The following is a 20790-nucleotide window of genomic DNA, read 5'->3' on the forward strand; positions in this document are numbered from 1 at the left end:
CCTGGCGCCTCATTATTTCTTTCCTGCACATTTACTGTTCACCACTATTCACGGTTAGATAAGAATGATCATAACTCATTTCTCGAGTGTCCGTTTTGGATGATCCACGTATAGTTGGAAAGCTTATTCGATGCTCTACGAGATGACAGGTCGCATATCCATAAATTCCACATAGAAAAATTATTAATCACGATAAAGAACGGAATTCAACACATTTTCGTTTGAGATCTTAACGGACTCTTGGAAAGATAAAAAGGCTTTAATGACTCGACACATTTGGGAGAGAAATATTTAACGGGAAAACTCGGGTTATCAGACTATATTATTTTTCTTGCTATGGCTGCTAAAAACTCTTTTTGTGATGGTGAATAAAATCCATATATATATATATATATATATATATGGTGAATAAAATCCATATATATATATATATATATATATATATATTCCATAGTAATTGGCCTATGGGTAAAAGTGTGTTGGGCCAAATTGAGTTTCATTATCCACATAGTAAAGAAAAAATGCCCGATAATCCAACAAGTTATTAGGTGGTTGAGAATTATCTCTTTTCCTAGATTGATAGGTTGATGCTTAGTACTTGTTTTCCAGTTTGTACCAGTAGTAGTGGCATTTGTCTAGTAGTTGGCCCATCCTACAACTTCTGTTATTCCTCATTATTTATTGTGCTTTAGTTATCACATTAGTTGGTTATGGTTATTGCTCCTCGTAGGTATGCCATGTTACATTTTCCTATTTTTTATGTCTTTTTACTTGTGTATTGTTCTCTATTAGTAATAACAATTTTGCCAACTATGCCAAAATAATAACATAATTTCTTCAATGTCCGCTTAGCGTCAAAGCTCTCCTCTTGATTGTTTGATCAAAATAATTTAGATACTAAAAATAGTTCCTTTCTGATCATCTTTCATATTATTATCAAGGATGATAATCATACATTGCATATATAAATTCACAATTTTGCTTGAACTACGTAGACCTGATTCTTGTTTTCACAAGATACATAGGCAACCCTTATTTGGGTTCAGTCCAATTCTTTTCAAAATAAATAAAATAAAATAAAATAAAATTTTAACTTGGTTGGTACCAATACAGTTAGGAGTGTGCATGAGAAAAAAATTGATATGAAGAAAAGGACCAACTTCATGGTCAACCATAAACTCTTTTGGTACCTTTTATAATACCTGTGTACAACAACAACAACAATAACATACCCAGTGTATTCCCACATAGTGGGGTCTAGCGAGGGTATAGTGTACGCAGACCATACCACTACCTCAGATGAAGTAGAAAGGCTGTTTCAATAGACCCCCATCTTAGGACCGATAACAGTATAACAAATACAAAACATAAATGCATATAAACTAGTACAATCTTCAAAATAAACTAATGCAACTATCCATAAGATAATACTACAACTACAAGATAATACTAAAGTCTATCAATCTAAACAATGGACAACAATCAACATCATGAATAAGAAACTCCAGACATAAATAAAGACCCCTCGTATTATTACTGATGCACTCTCACTCCTAACCCTCTACCCTAATCTGTGTTATTCACACATTCCTATTAAGGGTCATGTCCTCCATAAGCTGTAAGGGTCATACCTGAGTAACACTTGAAAAATTCTCTTGCATACATCTAAGACAAGAACAAAGCCATCCTCATCATTTCATGTGCTGTGTTTGGTGAGCTTTAGTTTAATTCATTGCATTGAATTATTGATCTAGAACTTGGCCTAAATGTCTGTTGTGGAGAAATTCTTAATTACATTTGGTTTAGAAAAGGATCATAGGCCTTCTTTGACCCGATTGTGCCTTTCACAACTCACCATGTGACAACATTACCTTTTTTGAGCCTAAAACCTTTTCTTTTGATAATTGAATCTAAGCTTATACCTTTTGAGTGCTTACACACACTATTTATCTATTGGACTCACCTCATTTAGCACACTAAATACATGAAAATTATGGATGAAGATTTGAGATCAAAGACTCAAAAAGTAAAAGATACATTATCCCAGATGAAAAAAACAAAAAAATCACTTCAAAAGCAACAAAAATCCCCACTAAAAAAAAGAAAAAAGAAAAAAAGGAGGAGAACTCTGATAAAAAACAAAAAAATTATTATTAACTATATTTTTTATTTAAAAGAAGGGGAAAAGATCCAACATAATATTCAAATGAAGTCAAAGAAAATATAAAACAAGGGGCAATGAAATGCAACAAATAAGATCACATATCAAAGCACAACAAATGTTAAAAGCACAGATACAGTGCAACGCTCATTGAGAAATTAGTTGCTTTCATCCTAAATATCATCCTACCTGTTCCTAAGCCGATAAAAAGTCCTACAAGATCCTATTTCAAGTGTTCTCACATTAGTGGATACTTATATGAAGGTCAAGCATATGGTATCGCAATTGTTTGCATTGAATATTTTTTTGAGTGTGAGTCTAATTCTTTTAACATCTCTAAATTTTAAAAAAAAATTACTCAAATATGTGTGAAATAGGACTTTCTTTCTGGAGAGAGCACTTGAAACTTTAGAATAGGTATAGTTCAAAACCTTTGTTTAAAGCAAGACGAACAAATCTTGTCGAAACTTAGGTAAGTCTGAGGTAACACTTAAAACTATAGGAGTTACCCTAAAGTCGAACTCGATTATCTAGTACATATATGAGGAAATTGTTTTAACCACTACTGGTTATTGGTACCAATTGAATTCAAAACATGACCATACCTTCTTCATTTTTTTGTAGTTTTTATCAAGAAAATACAAAATTTTCCTTTCTTTTTCCAAGACACCCACTTTCATATACATGCATTTTTATTTTTCATTCAAGACATCCATCTTTCAAATAAGGGTGTTTTGAATTTTTCTTTCAGGCACATATCTTCAAATACCCGCATTTTAAATTCTTATAGCCCCGCTAGTCGAGTGACTATTACATTTGTTCGGCTATTCAAAAGTTTTTACATTTCATTAACCCCACCAATCGAGAGGCTGTCAGGTTTCAGTCACCTCACTAGTTTAGGGACTTATTCTTCATGGACAATTGAAGATGATGATGTTGGGTGTATTTATTCATTCTAGCGTGGCTATTATAGCCTTTTTAGCCTTGTTTTTAGGATCATTCGCATGCTACATATGTTGATAATGATATAAATGTGAATCTAAGTGTACAAGTATGTACTTACAATGTTTAAAGAGGTTTTCACACAATTTTGTAATCAATTTGATCATTTAAAGGTCAACCGAGAAAACTAGTATTAGTGGCTTGAGTATATGTTTGTCTAGTCTATCTCATTGGATTATTTTATACTAATAAGTTTCTAAGGTCATTATTGTGCATTTATATAGGAAAAAACTTGTGTGTAATATGCAAATTTTCAATAGATTAAGACAAGAGTCAACACAGTGAGTTAAAGATCAATGTGAATTAGCCCAGCCTTAGCTCATGTTTTAGTCCATCGTTGTGGATATTGTGTTGTTAATATCTCTAATCTGTTGTGTGTGGTTATGTAGGAAGCTTGTAAATATGAATATGTTGATATATTAATGATTTAAAAGCTATAAATCATGTGGAAATGTCACACAAAGGCTTGGAGTGGACCGAAGAAAGCATAAGACAAAGCATGATGAGAGAGGATATCTTGATGCTTATTGCCGCTATTAAGGCTTATAGTGATTGGAAAGCTGTCGCATCATGATTCTAGTCCAATTGGAAATTCTCACTTCCAGTAACTTAACGTGATTATGCCGCGTCACGGGCTTATAGCAATGGACACCTTAGTGTGATGCAATGATGATTAAAAGTTGGAAAATTATGCCCAGTTGGAAAAGAACAACGTAAAAACCTAATTCTATTCAGTTTATGAGTAGTCTACTATAAATATAACATGTTAAAACCCATTTTGGATATCTTAAAACATCTTGGGAGCATTAAAGAGATGCTACAACTTTATTTTTAGGTTTTTCATTATTTAATTTAGTTTCTTTAAGGTTTTAATCCTTCATACAATTAGTTGGATATGGATTATGGCTATGAGTGGTTTAAAACTCCCTTTATGGGGTTAAAGAAAAGAACATGAGTATTATTGTTTTGAATTGATTTCATTTAAATTGCTTATCATATTTGGTTGCTTGATCATCTTTGATTTAACTATTTGATCGATTGATCACCAAAAAAATACATATATTATCGACCTTATGATATCGGAAGAGGAAATAGGGAGATAAAATATGGAGATAAATAGAGTATGGTTTGTATTCTTTTATGAAATAAGGAGTGTGAATTAACGTCTTAGACGGGGATGTACTTACATGCCTTACTTGATTCAAGCGTAGGAAGAAATCTTTAAGAACTTAATTGGATTATTGCAGCCCCGCTCAACGATGTAGTTGTAATGTTCATATTAGGTAAAGTATTAGAGGTCGAGAGACCATGATCAGGCAATTAACCTTATGAATTAACAACCAAGATAAGCAAGTAACGGATGAAGTTCAATAACATAATATGATTGTTCAAAGTGCGTAAACCATGGGCTTTACTCCATTGATTATTTCAAGACTTTACTTTACGCACTATTACCTTATTTTCAGTTATAATTTCCAAACACTCTACTTGGTTACTCATGAATAAATTGAATCTAAAGTATAAACTAGACTTGAATCATTATGAGAACAAGTCCCTATGGGATCAATACTCGGCATTCTTAAAGGCCACTTTACTTCTTGATAGACCACGTACACTTGCGTGTGTGCTTGGGCGCTGTCAGATGAACACCATCATTAATATTTGTAGATAATGGTTGACAATGAGTCATGTTTTGGGTGTGGCAAGCCATGCCACAAAATTAGATATTGCCTAGTGGTTGCCTAGAGGGGTAAAGATCTTCATCATATAGATCAAACTAATTTCTCTTTAGTTCCAATCGGTCGCTCAATTGAGCAGGGAGCCACCTCTAGTTCAACTTGTGGACAGTAACAGAATCGACTCTATACCCTTCAAACTCGATAGGATTAGTAAAGTTCTCCTAATGTAGTTACTGGTACATTACAAGTCTTTCATATTCATAAATATGCATTATTAGACCTAGGAGCCACACTTTTCTTTGTAACTCTTTATATAGAAGTAGATTTTGGTGTCATTCTTGAAACTCTTGCATAAACCTTATTAGTGTCTACTCTCTTAGGTAGTTTCATTATAGCCAGATAGGTGTACAAAAATTTCCAAGTTGGATTATCCCAAAAGGTCACCTTACTCTATCTTGTATAGTTAGAAATGATCGATTTTGATGTTATCCTTAGCATAGATTGGCTTCACTCTTGTTATTCCTTAGTTTATTATAGACCAAAATAATTTATTTCCAGTTTCCTAATGAGCTAGACATAGATCGGAGGAGAGGAGGGGGAGGCCTTAAGGAAAGAAAGATGATCTCTAGGGGTTGCATCTATTATCTTGTCTAATTCAAGGACTCAAGTTTCAAAATTCTAAGTATTGAGTCAGTTCCAGTAGTTAGTGAGTTTGTAGAAGTATTTCCTAAAGATCTGCTCAGAGTTCCTGCTAAAAAGGAAATTGAATTCTAAATCGATCTCCTCCCATATACCCAGCCTATTTAAATCCTACTTTACAAAATGGCTCTAGCCAAGCTTAAAAAACTGAAAGACCAGTTGAAAGATTTCTTAGATAAGGTTTGCATCAGACCTAGTGTTTCTCTATGGGGTTCCCTAGTTCTATTCATGTGCAAGAAAGATGATTCTCTCCAAATATGCATCGACTAGCATTAGTTGAACAAGGTCAAAATTAATAATAGTTATCCTCTCCCCACCATTAATGACTTTTTCAACCAACTTTAGAGTGCACATTGGTTCTCTAAGGTAGATCACAGATCAGGCTATCATCATCTTAGATTCAGAGAATGTGACATATTAAAGACAACATTTAGAACTCGGTATAGTCACTTCGAATTTATTGTTATGTCTTTTGAACTAAAGAATGCTTCTGCATATTTTATAGACTTGATGAACAAAGTGTTCAAGTAGTACCTATACATGCTTGTCATCATCTTCATAGATGACATCCTTGTTTATTCTTGTAGTGAAGGTGAAAATGCTGACCATTGAAGAATTTTTTTATAGACCCTTAAGGATCATCATTTATTTGCTAAGTTCAGCAAGTGTGAATTTTTGTTGAAATCATTAGCTTTCCTTGATCACATCATTTTTAGGGATAACATTTGGGTTGATCCTCAAAAGACCAAAGTAGTAGAAACTTGCCTAGACCCACCTCTCTATTAGATATCAGGATTTTCATATGTTTATCCAATTATTACATATGGTTTATTGAGGTTTTTTCTTCTATCTTTCTCCCATGTCCAAACAAATTCCTGCGAGAAGAATTTTCAGGAGTTAAAGATTTGACTCATTTTTGCTCAAGCTTTGACTCTAACAGAGCGTTCTGATGGTTTTATGGTTTATTGTGATGATTCTAGAGTTATTCTTGGTTGTGTATTGATGCAATGAGGCAAGGTTATAGCCTATGCCTCAAGACAACTCAAACCTCAAGAGAAGAACTACCCGACTCATGATCTTGAGTTGGCAACAATTTTTTTCCCTAAAAGATTTTGAGGAATTACCTTTACAGGGCCCATGTGTATGTATTTAATGATCACAAGAGCCTTCCACTTAGAAATACCTAAATCTTTATCAAGAAAGGTGGTTAGAATTATTGATTTATTATGATTTGAGTATTTTATATCACCCGACTAAGGCAAATGTTATGGCCGATGCCCTCAACAGATTGTCTTTGGGAACTGATGCCCATATTGAGGATGATAAGAAAGAGATAGTCCATGAGATTCATTATCTTGCTAGATTGGGAGTTTTGTTGGTTGATTTAGCTAAAGGTAGTGGTTGGGTTAAGAATTGTTCAAAATCCTCCTTGGATATCAAGGTAAAGGAAAATCAAGACAGAGATACTATTTTTGTTAGGTTGAAAGAGGCAGTTCAAAACTAGAAGGTTGAGGTTTCCTCCCAAAGGGGAAATGGTATATATCAATGTCAACATAGGTTATGCATATCAAAGATAGACAATTTGAGGAAGCAAATATTATCAAAGGAACATGGTTTGTGATATTATTTATCCCGAAGATACTAAGATATATAGCAATTTATGGGAAGTCTATTGGTGAAATGTTATGATAAAGGATATTGCAGAATTCGTGGATAATTGTTCTAACTGTTAGCAGGTTAAGGTTGAACACCAAAGGCCTATTGGTATGCTTTAGGAATTTAGCATCCCCTCTTAGAATTGGGAAGTGGTGAATATAGACTCTGTTACAAGGTAACCTCATACTTATTGTCAACATGATTCTATTTGGATCATTCTGGATCAGATGACCAAGTCAGCTCATTTCTTGCTAATTAACACTTTAGAATCGGCTAAAGATTATGCTAGAATCTATCTCAAGGAGTTAGTAAAGTTACATAGAGCCCCATTGACCATCATTTCAGATATAGGTACTAGTTTACCTCTTATTTTTGGATGTTTTTTTAGAAAGGTATTGCTAACCAAGTTAACCTCAGTACGACTTCATCTCAGAAAGATGGCCAGGCAGAGAGGACCATTCAGACCTTGGAAGACATGTTGAGGGTTTGTGTTATTGACTTTAAGGATAGTTGGGATGACCACTTTCTTTGATTGAGTTTGCATACAACAACTGTTATCATCTAGTATTTAGATAGTTCTATTTAAGGGTCTCTAGTATAGGAGGTGTAGGTCTTCTATTGGTTGGTTTGAGGTTGGCAACGCTTCTTTGTGTTGGCTAGATTCAATGTATAAGGTGTTGGAAAACATTTAGCTGATTTGAGAAAGGATGAAGATAGCCTAGAGTCGAAATAAATTCTATGCATATATAAGGAAAGGGATCTTGAGTTTGATGTTGGTGACTTGGTGTATTTAAAAAATTTTCCCATGAAAGGGGTGAAAAGGTTTGGGTAAGAAAGAGAAGGTCTGTCCCTGCTATGTTGGACCAAATAAGATTTTGAGCCATTTTTGGAAGGTAGCTTATGAGTTAGAGTTGCATGTAGAGTTAACATAAATGCATCCAGTGTTTCATGTCTCTTTGCTAAATAAATGCATTGGTAATCCATCTTCAGTAGTTCCTTTAGAAAGTGACAGCATGGATGATAGACTCTTCTTGAGAAGTAAGAAAGTTGCCTTAGTGAAAATTCTGTGGAGAAATTAGTTAGTTGAGGGAGATACTTAGGAAGAAGAAGCTGATATGCGAGTAAATTTCCCTCCGTCTTTTCTCTATGAACCTAGTTCTGGCTTAAGGTAATAGTTTCCTTAATTAATTCATTCTTTCAGTGCTATCTTAGCCATCCAGTCATATTCATGTCATAGAATGAATTAATGAATTCAATGCAGTCCATGCATCATGTCTTAGATTCAGATATTTAGTCATGATTTAGTTTATAAGTGTTTAATTCATGATTCGAGTTTTTCCTAGTATTTAGTTCAAACATTTTCATTTAGGGATGAATGATCCCAATGGAGAGATATTGTAACACCCTTAAATATCAAGCTCTAGACCCCTCAAAAGATAGGCAACTAAGTTAACTTTCCAACATCGCATATCTCACCTTGATCCGACATCATGGAAAAAAGTTTTGTAAATTTATCGTTGAGTATGAGTTAGGTGATAGTGGATAAGGCTCATGCGATGGCCCATAATTAGGTGTTATGAGTCATTACGAGTAGTCGTACTTACGAAAGAAACGACCTTTAGATTATGTCCTTTGAGTGGAACCCTATGTCATGACTTGTAATCAGTGACTACGATTCGTTAGATAGGACTTATAGTCACAATGATGTAAGATCAAGAATCCATGCTTGTGGTAACGAGTCTATCACATGACTCATAATTAGACATATGAGTCATTGTGTGAACTCGTAACCTAAACAGCATGTGATCCAAAAGCAAAAATTCATACTATGATTCCCCCAACGACTCACAGTCAGACCAAACAAGTCATTTTGATGGTAGTTGTACTCATATCAGAATGGACTAAAGATCCTAGGACCTCATGTTACGACTCATGCCATGACCTATTACCAGATGTGATGAGTCATGGGGTAGTCATAATGACTAGAACAAAAAATTCCTGCACGTTTTAAATAGGGGATGTTTGGTAATTTTCACCCTTGATTAATCCAAACCCATATTAATTACCCTTCCAAACACTAGTTATAAAGGGTAAATGTTATCAAAACCTCTAATAATTTCATAAATAACATCTTTTAGCAAAATAAAGTGATTATTGTGTTCTTTAGAGGAAAGTGGGGTTTCTTAAGAACAAGATCAGCTTCAAGGACTTCCTTAAGGCCTCTACACAAAAGCATTTGGGATTTCATCAGTGGATCCCTTCCACCCACTGAGTCCTAAGAACTTCATTAACTTACAAGCACAAACCCTTTTCTCTTTTATTCGGTTCCAAGTCAAATATGAGATTTATCAACTTTATCATATTTGTTGAGGTCATAAACCTTGAAAGTATGCTTCCCCATGAGAATTGTGTTTCCATATGTTTGGTAATAAAATATGTCCATAACATAATCAGTTATTGAAATATTGAGTACTCTTCATGACATACCATGGACAGTTTATAACTTATCATGTTCCATTGCATTAGTATGTGTTGGTGGGTTATGAATGCCTGATACCTAGATATTCATGCATGTCATAGATTTTAGGTTACAAGTCATTAAAAGAATTATAGTATCATTAAATTTAGAATATTATCATATTGAGATTTTTCAGTACCAGTCATGGTAAGCATTTTATCAGCATTAGTGCTAGTTTTGTTGGGAGTAGGACTTAGCAACGAGTGAACGAAGGGATGAAGTCTCCCCTGCCAGTTGAGCAATGAGACCTTCAGTAGAAGTCCCTAAGTTATAGAACTATGTTTCCAACATAGGTTATGAGGCGTCACCCGCTAATTTAGGACTTACACCCTAGTAGGGGTCACCCGCCTGTAGAGGACTAACACCCTAGTCTTTCGAGACATCAATCTAGTAGATCCATGCCAGCCAGTGTTAGTACTCTGGGAAGGTATTAGCACCCTTTCAACTTGGGTCACATGATGAATCACGAATAGATCAGATTGAGGCATGTCAATTTATGTTATCTCCTATAGTTAGAGTTCAATATTCAGATATATTTTATTCTAGTTTTCTTGACTATGTGATCAGTATTTAGGCATTCAGTAATTCAGATATTTTTACACTTGGTCTAATATTTAATTTTCATGTTCATGCATACATGTATAGTTTATATATGTATCTCAGTTAGTTTCCCATCTTACATACCACTACATTCAAAGTATTGATTACATACTGTAATGCCTCGATTCGCTAAACCGGAATGCTACACGGTGCTCATGACCCCGAGGGACCACAAGCTAACCCATGACTAATATTTGTACTTGTAAACTGCATAATACCTTATAACATATGTGGAAACATGAACTGTAATGCCATAAGGTTCAATACTGATACATATCTGAAAAATATGGTATAACAATACAAAAAAGAAACATAAATACGGAAGTCTGAACATCTAATCTGACATCTAGTCTGAAAGCCTCTAACTGAACTGAATAAAGCATTGATGGGACATGTCCCCAACTAACTCCAACTACTGAAATTAAGTGAAAACTAAAATAGAAAAGAAATCATCATGTCCTCAAAGGATGAGGACTCACGTCTAACTCTAACTGCTGATCCTAGAATCTACTGCTGATTTGGAGCTCATGCCTCTGAACCTATGGTGTAACATAAAAGAAAGCACCATAGCGCAAATGTGTCAGTACGTCTGAATGTACTGAGTATACGAGTAAGGTAGGCTAAATGCAAAACGTTATATGCATGAAAAATACTGATTGATATGAACGTGAGAGGACATACATGCATGCATAATGTAACTGAACTCGTGGAGATACTGACTACTGAATCTGAATACTGACAACATGAGTGTATTGCTAATAAGATTCTGAAATACTGAGTTTACTGATATTGATATGTAAATAACTAATAATTGATGGATCTGATACTGTATTACTGAATACTGGGAGACTAATACTATATTACTGATAAAGGAATGATCAGTTCGAATTATGAAGAACTTGTCTGATTGACTGTATCTGACAGTCCTGAAGATGAGTACTGATAGCATGAGTTCTGATAACTTTTGTGATTGATAGCATAAATGACTGTATTTGAAAGTCCATAAATCTAAAGAAAATAATCTGAGTTCAATTCTATTTCTGAGTTGACTGTATCTGATAGTCCTGATATACTGAAATCTGAAAAACTATCTGAGTTCTTTACTGAGACAGGGTAGCTATAGCTGAAAGTACTAAAATTTGTAATTGAAATTGTGGGATGTAGTTATCTAACCGACATGTCCCAAATACGCACCACTGGTAAGGATTGCTGTAAGAACCCTATACTAGTAGATACTCAATGAGAACTGTGGAAACCGTAAACTGATTGGCTAAGCCACCTCATCAACCCTAATTTGATGGGTTAAGATATCTCAACCTATGTTGGCTACGAGTTTTGGAACACGAGGATGACTACTAAGAATCACACCATGAACTGGCGGGTAAGTTTCCATCCTTGGGTTCACTCGGTGCTAACTTCTACTCCCATCTGAAGGACACTGAACTGAATAACTAAGCTGAACTGAATAACTGACCTAAACTGATTAGCTGAACTGATACTGATTAACTGGACTGATACTAGTGGTATTGTTTAGAGAGCTAAACTAAGTTTACTGGATTCCAATGACTGACGAAATGTACTGAGTTCTGAGGACTGGTTGAGAGTACTGAAGTTACTGAGATTGACTGTGAGTACTGAGGTTGCTGAGGTTACTGATCACTCAGATTACTGAGATTACTGGACTACTGAGATTACTGAGATTTCTGAGTTTTCCTGAATCACATGACTAACTGAATTCAATAGATCATGGCTTGACTGAGAGTATCGTGAAAACATGACATGGCTCTAGGCACACAACTATATTTTTTGGGTACAAGTACCCCCAGGACTCGATGGAAGGAAACTGACACAACTTGAATTTCTTGAGTACACGACCATCAATAAAAATCCATAATAAATGAGTGGGGGATTTCATGAAGTACATGGTCATCATAATATCTATCATGAATAGGAACGCTTATAATCAAGTCATCAATCTCATGTTCTAATATCATGGGCATTCCGACAACATATACTATTCATAGCAATCACATGGAAACCATTCAAGTGTAAGGGAACGACAACATGTAACGTTTAGTTCATATTGTAATGATTTGGGGATATTATACTTCATGTATTTATTCAACATCTCAAACATAGTAGGGAAAGCATGGGTATATTTTGTGTGCATAATTTATATCTCTATTATCATACATACTTTATACCACTACAATAACAACACATAATTTGCATGGAAATTCACATTGGAGTGTATGACTAACATGAACTTGTTATTTAGATATCATGAAATCATGTAAATATGAAGTTCTAACATACTAGGCATTTTATCGAACACCTTGCATGCATTCTTTAAGGCATAGGTGGATTTCATACCTGCATTCTATAAATCCATCTAAAGATCATGTTTTTCAACTAACAGCATAACTTTCATGAGATATACAGTTACAATACTATTATATAGCAAAAAAACCAAGCATCAACATGGGTATGATCATATTACCACAATCAACCAAGCTTTTGTATTTTAAAGATTGATTCTTGAACTCCACGGATGAAAGGAATCCATGGATGAACACTACGCATACCTTGGAAGGGAGGTCCTTGATGATTGACGGAGGAATTTCCTTGAAATTAGATCTTCAAGCTTAATTATGCAACCCTAGTTGTTGTTCTCTTTTAGTGCTCTTAGATGATGAGCTTTGAGATGTTAATAGGGTTGTAAAGTGTTTAGAAGCTATATATTTTGTAGGGTTAAGTTGAGGGACGTGTAAGGAGTGTTAAAGACTTAATCACCCTTAGTCAGTCAGAGATAGTTGGGGACTGTCCCAACTACTCATCAGGTTAAGAGGCTTTCAGACAGTTAGACAAATTTTTATGTAATGTTCTTTAGTTACTTTTTACTATTTTTTTGATCGTCATATACCATTAAATGAATTCCACACGATATTATTTTACCTTCTCTCAGCATTTACAGCTTGTGCCAGATTATGGGTTAGCTTAGGGTCACTCGTGACTTTGAGCACCATGTTATGAATAAGGGGTAGTCTTGGGTCATGAAACTATTTCTTCTATCAACCAACTCCTTTAACATATCAGTGACCCAAGCTATCACCTTAAAAGAGTAAAACCACCAGATTGGCAACCTATAACTTCTTCCATACAAAGATTCAAAATGATTAATATCAATACTGCAGTGGTATCTATTGTTATAAGAAAATTTACACAAGGGGAAATATTGGTTCCATTAACCACTAAAGTCCATTGTTAAGCTCAAAACATATCTTCAAGTACCTGGATTGTCTAATATAATTGTCCGTCAACCTGTGTATGAAAAATTATACTTTAGTCTAACCTAGTACTGAATTCTAAATGAAACTTCTCCCAAAACTCAAAAGTTAGAGGTAAAATGAGTACCTCTATCCAATAATATATATATATATAGGTTCCTGTGAAGCCTTACAATCTCTGTCACATACATTATGGACAACTTGGCTACATTATAGTTGACTCTAAATGTAATAAAGTGTGCAGACCTGGTCAATCAATCATCTATCACCCATATGGAGTCACATTTACTTAGGGTCTTAGGAAGACCAAACACAAAATTTATAGTTATTCTTTACCACTTCAATTCTAGAATGAGCATTCTCTGAAAAATACTAGGTTTTCTATGCTCATACTTGACCTGTAGGTAATTTTAAAACTTGGGTACAAAATCTACCATGTATTGCTTCATCTTCGCCACCAAAATGTTGTCTCAAGTTTTTGCAATAATGGTAGGACTCAATTTGCCAACACGAGACACTCACCTATGTTCCCAAATCCTCAACACTGCCTCTTCATCAAGAATGGCCTCATTGGCCTCAGCTTACTAGACTTTTTCTCTAAGATCGTTCTACATCTTATCTTCAAACTTCCGAATTTTAATCTTCTCAAGGAAAGTAGAATCAGCCTCAACAAGGTCTAACACTCGTTTACTAGTCATAGATAATCTCATGGAAACATTAGTTAGAGTTTTTAGATCTCTAGCCAATGGGAGTTTCAACATCTCCAATGATACCAAACTACCCATAGTTGTCGAATTCTAGCTTAATATATCTGCCACTATATTGTCCTTGCTCATATGATAAAGAATTGGGATGTCATAATCTTTGTTAAACTGCATCTACATTCTCTACCTCAAACTTAGATCTCATATAGTAAATACATGCTGCAAACTACAGTGGCTATGAAAGCTTCATACTTCAGCTCATTGGGGTAATGTCCTCGAATTTTAAAAGCAAAAATAATTGTTGTCAATTCTAAATTGGGGTGGGTAGTTCCTCCTTATATGACTTCAGCTTCTTTAAAGAATAAGTAATTTCATTCTTACCTAGCATAAAAATAACACCTGAACCATACCATGAAACATCACAATATACAATGAAATCCTTACCTTCAATAGGCTAAGTAATAATAGGAGCAGGAGTTATCAATGTCTCAAGCTTTTGAAAGCTCTCCTCACACTTATCATCCCACACAAAAGCTACCTCTTTCTAAGTTAAACGAGTTATATGCAAAGCAATGGCAGCAAACCCTTTTATGAACCAATGATAATAACCGGTCACCCCTATAAAACCACACATTTCTATCATATTGGTCAGCCTAGCCTAGTTCTTAATAACTTCAACCTTTTGTGGTTCTACCATTACCCTTTTCTTATATACCATACGCCTTAAATAGGACACTAAAGATAATCCAGAATTTATAGTTCGAGTATTTAGCATAGAGTTGCTTTTTCTTAAGAAACCCTAACACTATACATTAGTGAGATTCATGATCTTCCTTAAACTTTAATTAAACTATAATATCATCAATGAAAATAATAACAAAAAAATCAAAAATAACTTGAATGCTTTATTCATAAAGCTCACAAATGCAGGTGGCATTGGTCAAACCAAAATACATAACCAAAAACTCACAATGTCCATAAAGAGTTCAAAAGACAGTCATTGGTATATCCTTAGCATGAATCTTAAGCTAATAGTAACCTATACTCAAATCAATATTTGAGAACATTGTGGCTTCCTATAAATGGTCAAACAAATCATCTATTCAACTGCTAGTATTCTATGCTCATCCACTTATTACATCCTTCATTTTCATGTAAAGAACTGAAGCATCCAAGGCAAGAAAGATGAATAAAACCCTTCCCCAACAATTCTTGCAACTATTTCAATTCTTCCAACTATGTTAGTGACATCGTATAAGAAGGGATGTATATAGAAAGGGTCCCTAACTCTATGTCTATATAGAAGTCAAACTCACAGCTAGGAGGCATATTGAGAAGGTTATTAGGGAACACCTATAAAAATTCATATACTATAGAAACCAAAGTAATAGAGGAACTCTTCAACAATCATCCCAAAGATAAGCTAGGAATGCCCTATAGCCTTGCTTAATAAACTTCTAGGCATAAATAGTTGACATAATTCACAATAGAGTGGGATTAAGGGTACCTTTCCACTTGAACTTATCCATCCTGAGAAAAGAAAAAATGGCAACCTTAGCATAACAACCAAGAATAGCATAATGAGGAGACAACCAACTCATCCCTAAAATAAAATCAAACTCCTACATATCTAAGATTACTAAGTCAAGCAATCTTCTATGATCCATAAGCATCATAAGATAAGTACAATAAACCTAATCAATACACACAGAAACCCTACTGTGTAGACACATACATATGTGTATCAATAAATTCACATTTTAAATCCCAACCAAAGGAAAACTTCTCAAAGACATAAGGAAAATATACCTAGGATCAAACAAGATAGAAGTCATACGATCACTGATAGCAATAGTATAATCAATCATAGAATCAGAAGCTTCAGCATTAGGATGGGCCAAAACCATATAAAGATGAGCGTTATCACCACTCTAACCACCATATGAACTAGCATAAGATCCACCTCAACCAACTTGCTGATGCTATTCAAACCAGGACCTAGTTGTGTCAGGTGACTAAAAATCAACCGAGGCTAAAGACTACCCCCAGTACCCAACCATACCAGCCCTACACCCTATGTTAGGAGAAATTCAAACATATAATAGGTGGAACAATCATAAATCAAAGACATTCAAATGGTGTCATCCATAATACCAATACAAATGCCAAGGCTAACACCAATACCTACATGACCCATTCCCAAAGTAGTCACACAAAGCCTCCATCAAAAATCAAAACAACAATCGATCAGAACATGCCCCAGACCATATCCAAAAACAAAAGTCTATGAAATAACTAAAGTATGTAGAGAATTCTATAACATGAAATGGAGTCTTCCAGAGTACAAAAGCTCACTACTTCAATCCAAAATTAAGCTGTCCCTGAATCTAAGTCACAGAGCAGGTGGAGTAGTATGGCCGGTTCCTGCATCACGTGGCGATACAATACCTGAAGATAGTTAGCATGATAAACTCAAGCATGTACTCAGGAATAAGGATAAAATAGTGTCAATATTCAAAACAAAAGTAAATAACCATCCATATATATAATTCATGTCAGGAAAGGAAGCCAGGTTTAGCATACATTAAAAACCTTTAACCAATGTTTGTTTAGCTTTACCATCATAATCCACCCACGAGATATATGGGTCAAGGGTTACCCCCTGAATAGGCCCAAGTGCGTGTAGTCATATGAAAAAGAGATATTATAAGGGTCTAGGATTCCTGTGTACCCTTTGCCATTCATGATACATATATACAAGAATGATCTTAGGGGATTTCCATATACCCCACAAGTATATGGTCAACATGACCAACTATCTTGCCGGCAAATATGAGTTTCCAGTTGCCGTCCATTGGACTCACACCTTCATGATTAACTATAACAACACATAAGCAAGCCACTAATTCTAAGAGTTAATTACCAAGGTCTTATGAAGTGGTATCGTCATACCGACTATAACTTGCAAGCAATATCATTAGCCAACACTTAGGGGATTCATATACCCTATAGTATTTCAAATTAAATCATAACCATTGCTACCAAGGCATTTCGAAATCAGTTATTAACCGACCAAACCAATTTAAGTTCCATTACAATATTATGAAATGGAAAGTTTTCAATAGAAGTCAAACTACGTGACAAAAATATTCTCATTAGAATTTTAACAAACATGTTGAGGGCATAGAGTTTCCAAAGCCAAAACCAAGAACCAATTGACAATTCCTATGAAACCACATGTTCAAACAACACCTATAACATGAAAACCCATATATAGAGCATGGGAAAACATTATCCAACAATTAATAACCAAAACCCCAACATCTATTTCAAAACCCAAAATAATGCAACAATAATACCATGAAAATCATACATTAAAACATGTTTTTAGTTGAACTAAAAATAAGAGAGGAGTAACATGCCTTAGAACCAAGGAAGACGGAGGGAAACCACCTTTGAAAGCTTCACTTGATCCCTTTGAACATATAGCCTTTCTTGACCCAAAAGCTTGAGAGAGTTTAAAGTGTGTTTTAAGATTGTCTGATTGAGAAATAAAGTGTTAATAAAGTACCAAAAGTGTTTTAAGATGGCATAAAAAGGGGTTAAGAAGGGAAATATCCAGAATACCCCCAACTTAAAATATAAAATTCCCGTGGGTGGGTACAATTTGGACCCCTCGCTCGTAATCACATCATACGACTAGTACCATCTAGTCATACCCAGAACAAAAGGTTGGACATCCATACACTGTCCACCATACGACTCCCCTTGACTAACTTATACCCATACCATACAACCAGTACCCTTAAGCTGTATCCAAGACAAAATCAAAGGGGTCGGACACTGGAAAACATATGAGTTTGCTCACCTGACCTGTACCCTCACCATACGACTATTATGGTGAGTCCTATGATGATTAGAAAGCTCAAGAATCAAGAAATATGCAAGGACTAGAACCCAGGGTGTTTCAATTATTCCCCACTTGGATCATTCATCCCCTAATGATAGAACAAGATAGTACAAGTATGATTTACACCTTAAACACCCCTACTCTAACTTTTAACTAAGTTAGAAAATAAAGATGTGATTAAGAACACTTACCTTCTATATGAATTTCTAGAGCAAAAAATAGGAATGGATACTTGGACTTCATAGCCTCTTCTATTTTCCAAGAAGTCTCTTCAACCTTGTGGCTCCTCCATAGAACTTTACCTGAATCTATATCTCTGGTCCGCATTCAACGAACCTACCAATCTAAGATCACAATTGGGATGTATTCATAAGAAATCAAATCCATAATAGCGATATCCTTGCTAGAAACAACTTATGATGGATCACCCATACACTTCTCCAATATATAATCATGGAATGCCGGGTGAATGGAGCTTAAACTAAAGGAAACTTAAACTTATATGTAACATCACCAACCTTTCTCAAAACCAAGTACAAACCAATATATCAGGAACTGAGCTTACCCTTCTTACCAAACTGCATCACTCCATTCATGGGAAATACCTTTAAGAACACCCTATCCCCAACCTCGAACTCCAACTTCCTATGCCTCATATCCGTATAGGAATTTTGGCAACTTTTGGGTAGCTTTAAGACTATCCCAAATCATCTTTACCTTTTTCATGGATTGGTGAACCAAATATAGACCAAACATCTCCGCCTCACCAACCTCAAACCACCCAATAGGAGATCTACATCTCCTACCATACAAGCTCTCAACTGAGCCTTCCCAATGCTAGAGTGGTAGAAATTATTATAAGCGAACTTTAAAATAGAAAAATGATCAACCCAACTACCACCACCGTCAATCACATAAACTTTAAGCATGTCCTATAATGTCTGAATAGTCCTTTCATCTTGCCCATTCAACAATGGGTGAAAAGCCATACCAAGACTCACATTAGTTCCCAAATCTTTCTTAAATGACCGCCAGAAGTAAGATGTAAACTATGTACCATAATTACTGATGATAGAAACAAGTACCCCATGCAACTTCACAATCTCATGGAGATACAACCTTGCATAATCCTCAGCGAAGAAATTAGTCCCCACTGGCAAAAAGTGAGTAAACTTTTATGTCTTACTCATGATGGCCTAAACTGAATTAAATTGATTTCGAGATAGAGGAAGACCAGTAATGGAATCCACGTTGATAACTTTGCTTTTCCACTTTGATAATTCAAGTTCTTGATAATCATGTACTCAACTTTTACTTGTCGACACACCATGCACCCAACCATAAAATTAGCACATCCCTCTTCATATTGTTCCACTAATACTTATCCTTAAGGTCATGACACATTTTCGTCAAACTAGGATGAACAACATAGCATGATTCATGCGCCTCAACCAAGATCCTCTATCGCAAACCATCGATGTCATTAACACATAACCTCCCTTGGTACCGCAAGGTACTATCAATATTAATCTCAAAGAACATCACCTTCTGCCACCAATATCACCCTTGATCCTCAAGAAAATGGGATCTAACATCTAGTTCTCCTTGAGTTCAGTACCAAGTGACGACTGGACCACTTTTTAAATGAACATACCACCATCCTCAGAGTCTAAGAGATGAACTCCAAGGTTAGCCAAATAGTAAATTTCCTTCACTAACTCCTGTTTTTCCTTATCCTCATAAGCTAGACTACCCATAGAGAACCTGCTAAGAGCATCCACAACCACATTAGCTTTACTTGGGTGGTAATGAAGATATGTCATAGTCCTTAAATAACTCAAGCCATTTCCTTTTCCTAAGGTTAAGCTCTTTTTGGGTAAACACGTACTACAGGCTCTTATGATCAGAGAAGATATCCATATTCACTCTATACAAACAGTGATGCCATATTATTAATTCAAATATCATAGCTAAAAATTCCAAGTCATGATTTGGATAATTCCTCTCATGCACCTTCAACTATCTAGAAGCGTAAGTTATCACCTTACCATACAACATCAATACACAACCATGTCCCATACAGAATGCATCACAGTAAACCATAACCCCACCAGTGCCTTCATGAAAAGTCAAAATCAAAGCCAAATTTAGCTTATCCTTCAGCTTCACAAAACTCCCCTCATACACATCAGACCACGAGAACTTAATCTTCTTCTGAGTCAACTTAGTCAACAAGGAAACTATAGAAGAAAAACTATCTACGAACTTTCTTTAGTAACTAGCTAAACCCAAGAAGCTTTGAAATTCAATTGGAGTCGTGGGTCTAGGCCACTTCTAAACCACTGCAACCTTCTGCAGATCCACCATGATCTCTTTACTAGAAATGATATGACCTAGAAAAGTGACAACATTCAACTAGAATTCACATTTTTAAAATTTGCCATACAACTACTACTCTCTCAGGTTCCGCAATACAACACAGAGGTGAATGTTATTATCCACCTATCTTTTAGAGTACACCAAAATATCATCTATAAACACAATAATGAAAAAGTCCAGAAACTGACGGAAGAC

Source organism: Capsicum annuum, chromosome 10 (assembly GCF_002878395.1).
Source record: "Capsicum annuum cultivar UCD-10X-F1 chromosome 10, UCD10Xv1.1, whole genome shotgun sequence".
NCBI lineage: Eukaryota > Viridiplantae > Streptophyta > Magnoliopsida > Solanales > Solanaceae > Capsicum > Capsicum annuum.